The following is a 5,733-nucleotide window of genomic DNA, read 5'->3' on the forward strand; positions in this document are numbered from 1 at the left end:
CACAACCCCAGCATGTGCCCTAACTGGGAATCAAACCAGCAACTCTTTGATTTGAAGGCCAGTGCTCAATCTACTGAGCCACACTAGCTAGGGTTCAATTCTTCATTACTTTTTATGGCTGAAAAAAAAAACCTCCACTGTATAGATCCCAATTTGTTTATTCACTCATCAGTTGATGGTCGTTCAGCCTATTTCTAGCTTTTGCTTATTATGAATAATGTTGCTATGACCATTTATGTACAGGGTTTTTTATGCCTATATGCTGGGTCATACAGTAATTCTATGTTCAACACTTTCAGAAACTGCCAAGCTGTCTTTCACAGTGAATATACATACAATTCTACAATCCCATCAACAGTATTATAAAAGTTCCAAAATCTCCACATTCTCCCTGAGACCTATCATAGTCTTTTTATTTTAATCATTCTAATGAATTTGAAGTAGTATCCCCTGTAGTTTTGATTTGCACTTTTTTTTTCAAAGATTTTATTTATTTCTTTTTAGAGAAAGGGGCAGGGAGGGAGAAAGAGAGAGAGAGAAATGTCGATGTACAAGAGATAACGTTGTTCAGTTGCCTTTCCCATGCCCCCAAATGGGGACCTGGCCTGCAACCCAGGCATGTGCCCTGGCTGGAAATTGAACCAGCATCCTTTCGGGTCATAGGCTCAATCCACTGAGCCACACCAGCCAGGGCTTTTATTTGCATTTCTTTAATGACTAATGATTTTGAGCATCTTTTCATGTGTTTATTGTCCATTTGTATATCTTTTTTTTCGAGAACTGTCAATTCAAATATTTTGCCTATTTTATATTTGGGTCATTTTGTTTTTATTGTTGAATTATATTTTAATACATTCTGGATACAAATCTTTTATGAGGTATATGATGTTCAAGTATTTTCTATAATTCTGTGGCTTGTTTTTTTACATACTTAACATTGATATCTTAATAAATGTTGTGCTTCTCTTTTTATTTACAATGAATGAAAAAGAATACAAAATTTGTACAGACACAGTGCTCTACAAAAGGGCAGAAATAGAAGTCAGAGAAATGAGACTTGGCCTTTGAATATGAATTATGTTATCCTCAATCCCATAACTGTACTTGCAACACAGAAAATTATATCTGCCACATCTTATTTCTAAAGTCCTTCTGAACTCAAATCAGAATCTGCCAGTAAAAACCCAATCAGCTATGAATATCTCCAGTAGAGAGCAGTAATGTTTTTTGAATATTTTGTTTAGGTGGCTTTAAAGCTAGAAAGGGCTTAAGGAGCACATATCATCCTATCCCATTCCCACACACCTTGCAACATAAGATATAGGGCATTTATTCCACACTCATTAATAGTTTGTTGAGCATGCTCTATCCCCAGGTACCATGTTAGTCCTTGGTAAGCCAAAGAAGAAAAGATATACTTCCTACCCTCAAGGAATTTAGAGTTTAATGAAGAAGTTTACTTACATCTCCCAATAGCCTCTTCTTCCATCAATCAAGGAGAACATTTAATAACTAATCGTTTACTTCTCTATCTCTAACCACAGAAACGTGTGTGTGTGTATATTCTTGGTTGAAAATAGTAAGTTCAGGAGATGCTTAGAGGTAACATAGCCTCTCACTTTATACATAGAAACACTAAACCCAGAGTGGATAAGTGATTTACCCAAGATCATAATAAGAACTAAGGTTAATAGGTGACTCACTATGTACCAGGATCTGCTCTAACTGTATTACTAATTTAATCCTCACTACACTCATTTTTTTTCAAATAGAAAACTAAGACAAATAAACATTAAGTAATAACAAAAATAAAATAGCTCATAAAGGCAAAGCCAAGATTTGAACCCAAGTAGTCTTATTCCGGAATCCATGGTTTTAGGCATTTAGCTATATTTAGGTAGCTATTTTTGAAGGTAGTAATAATTTTCTGATTCATGTCTTTATACTTTCTTGTTATTTTATGTTAATAGTCATGGTTTCCAGTATCTCCAAAGCCAATTCTCTGGTCAAGAATTATCAAAGAAAAAAATTGCAAATAAATTATAGGACAATCAACCTGAAGAACAAACTGAAGACAGTCTGAACAGAAGTCTTATAACTAAGGATTTACAAAAGAAGTCACATCCAGACTGGTTAAAAAGGGTGGAGATGCAAAAAGTTCCGCCCCTACACCCACATGGAGTGGTTGAGAATCCGGAGGAATATCTCAGCTACAAAGGTGCCCCCTGAGGAGTGTAGCCTGGGGTGGGGTGGTCTCAAATCCCACACCAGTCTCAGCATTTCAAAGCACCAGTGGCAGGAAAAGAAGCCTACATACCATCAGGTTGTGAAAATCAGTGGGGATTCCATCCACCACGGTGACACAGGGGACTGCTAGAAACCCAGATGCCCTCTTAAAAAAACAGTGCACATCACATTTGCAGCCAGTCACCCTGAGCTTCAGCAGAATGAAGGAGGCTCAGGGCAGACTGAAGTCAAACAGGAAAAAATGGGGTTGCATGGCTTCTGGGAGAGGGCTGGAGACACAGCCATCAATGTCCCTGTGCTGAGCCTCTCTTCCTGACACCACCCACAGACACCATCTTTCCTGGGTCCAGCCCTTCCATCCAGGTGGGAATGCAGTAGCCCCACACTCCTGACTCCCTGTGGCCTTGTCCTTCCAAGATCACACTATGGAGGAGTTTGCAGGCTATGGCCATCCTGGGCACGCAGTGCAGGCTTTCTTGGAAGGCTCTTGAGGCAACCCAGTCAGATTCAGGGAATGTCAGAGATACAAAGATAAAGACTGCATTGTGTGGCTCTATGGGTCATTTTTCACCCCCTGCACACCCTCCTAACTCCCTGTCACCTTGCCCTGCTGAGCTCATGCCCTGCAAAAGAGTCTGCTGCCTGAGTCTGTGGTGTACACTTTGTTGAAGGGATCGTAAGGAATAGTTTATATAGGGTCAGAGACTGAGTTGGTACGGCTCTGGGGCAGGGGCAGTTTGCCCCTCCCACCTGAGCCATGTGCCAGACCAGCAGCACCCAGTCCCCCAGTGCCAGACCAGCAGCACCCCATCCCCCACAGAAGACCCAATAGCACCACCACAAGAGAACCACTAGCTCCACCCTCCCCACTCCCAATGGCCCTCCCAGCCAAGCTTGGGCAACATTATCAGCAGGCTGTGGCAAGCCTGGTAATTGGTGCAGAAGACTCTCCAGGAAGCTCGGGCAAACTCTGGGAAAAACTAAGTTGTGTGGTTCGTGGGTGGGGGCCATATTTCCCTCACTGGTTCAGCTGGCAACACCCATTCCTGTGCAGAGTCCTCCCTAAACACAACCAAATCTTGTTCTGTTTCGACCTGATAAATTCTGATGGCCTCACCCTGATGACTTTCCAAGACTCCACCCCATCACAAAGGTCCCAGGGCACCTGGAGGGTGGCAGATCACTTTGGTGTACTCTGAGAATGTTGCTGAGTGGCCTGAGATGTAGCACTAGTGCCAGGTTTGAATCTACATCAAGAAAGAAACTAAAGAAGATACAAATAAGCGGAAGCATATATGGTGCTCATGAATAAGAAGAATTAACATCCTTAAAATGCCCGTACTATCCAAAGCAATCTATAGATTCAGTGTAATTCCTATTGAGATACCAATGGGATATTTCACAAAACTAGAATAAATATTCCAAAAATTTATATAGAATCACAAAAAAAACCCACCCTGAATAGCCACTGCGATCTTGAGAAAGAAGAACAAAGTTGGAGGCATCACACCAACTTTGGTATCATGTTCCAAAACATGATATCAAACTACACCATAAGGCTATAGTAGCGGAGAAAGGATGGTATGAAAAGAAAAACATATAGGTCAACAGAACAGAATGGAGAGCCCAGAAATTAACTCATGCTTATATAGTTAATTAATATTTGAAAGAGGAGTAAAGCACACATAATGGGGTAAAGACAGGCTATTCAATAAATTGTGTTGGGATAATTGGACAGATACATGCAAAAATTAAACTATACCACCTTCTAACAACATACAGAATAAATTCCAGATAGATTAAAGACAAATGTAAAACACCAAATCATAAAACTCCTGGAAAACATATATACAGTAAAATCTCTGACACCTCTCTTAGCAATATATCTTTCTGATATATCTCCTGAGGCAAGAAAAATGATAGTAAAAAATAAACAAATGGGACTACATTAAACTAAAAATGTTTTGCACAGCAAAAGAAACCATCAAAAAACTGAAAAGGCAACTCACTGAATGGGATAACATATTCACTAGTGATACATTTGATAAGAGGTTAAATGTATAAAGAATACGTACAACTCACCACCCCTCAAAAATCAATTCAATTAACAAATAGGCAGAAGACCTGAATAGATACTTCCCCAATGAGGACATAGAGATGGCCAAGGACATATGAGGAGATGCTTAACATCACTAATCTTCAGAGAGATGCAAATTAAAACCACAGTGAGATATCACCACCCCACACCTCTCAGAATGGCTATCATCAATAAATCAACCAACAAGTGTGGTGAGGACCTGGAGTAAAAGGAACTCTCATGCACTATGGGTGGGAATACAGATTGGTGCAGCCACTATGGAAAACAGTATGGAGGGCCCTGAGTGGTGTGGCTTGGTGGGTTGGGCATCCTTCCACAAAGTGAAAGATCACCAATTTGATCCCCAATCAGGGCACATGCCTAGGTTGTGGGTTTGGTCCCTGGTCAGGATACATGCAGCACGTATGAAAGGCAACCAATTTCTCTCACACATAAATATTTCTCTCCCTCTCTTTCTCTGTCCCTTCTTCTTTCTCTAAAAAAATAAAATAAAACAATATTTTTAAAAAGAAAGAAAATACCCCTGGCTGGTGTAGCTCAGTGGATTGAGCATGGGCCTGCAAACCACATGATCATGGTTCGATTCCCAGTCAGAGCACATGCCTGGGTTGCAGGCCAGTTCCCAGCAGGGGACTCATGAGAGGCAACCATACATTGATGTTTCTCTCCCTCTCTCCTTCCCTTCCTCTCTAAAGAAAATTAAATAAAATCTTTTTTAAAAAAAGAAAGAAAACAATATGGAGGTTCCTCGAAAAATTAAAAATAGGACTCCCTTATGACCCAGTATTCCTTCTGGGTACATATGCAAAGAAACCCAAAACACTTATTCAAAAAACTATATGCATCACTGTATTCACTGTAGTATTATTTATAATAGCCAAGATATGGAGGCCAGTGCTCATCAATAAATAATGTATAAAGAAGAGGTGTTACATATATACAATGGAATATCACTCAGCCTTAAATAAGAATAAAATCTTACCACTTGTGACAGCATGGGTGGACCTAGAAAATGGTATGCTAAGTGAAATAAGTAAGTCAGAGAAACACAAATGCCATATGATTTCACCCATATATGTAATATACAGAACAAAATAAACAAACAAAATTGAAACAGATTCATAGATACGGAAAACAGACTAATGGTAGCCAGAAGGGAGGGGATTTAGGGAATTGGATTTTAAAAGTTGTGAGGATTAATAAGTATATATTGGTAGTTATAAAACTGTCATGGAGATGTGAAGTATGGTATAGAGAATATAGTCAAAAATATCTTAGCCCTGGCTGATGTGGCTCAGTGGATTGAGCACGGGCCTGCAAAACAAAGGGTCTCCAGTTTGATTCCCAGTTGGGGCACATGCCTGGGTTGTGGGCCGGGTTCCCAGCTG

The sequence above is a fragment of the Artibeus jamaicensis genome, unplaced genomic scaffold, assembly GCF_021234435.1.
Source record: "Artibeus jamaicensis isolate MK-2021 breed Jamaican fruit bat unplaced genomic scaffold, CSHL_Jam_final scaffold_1019, whole genome shotgun sequence".
NCBI lineage: Eukaryota > Metazoa > Chordata > Mammalia > Chiroptera > Phyllostomidae > Artibeus > Artibeus jamaicensis.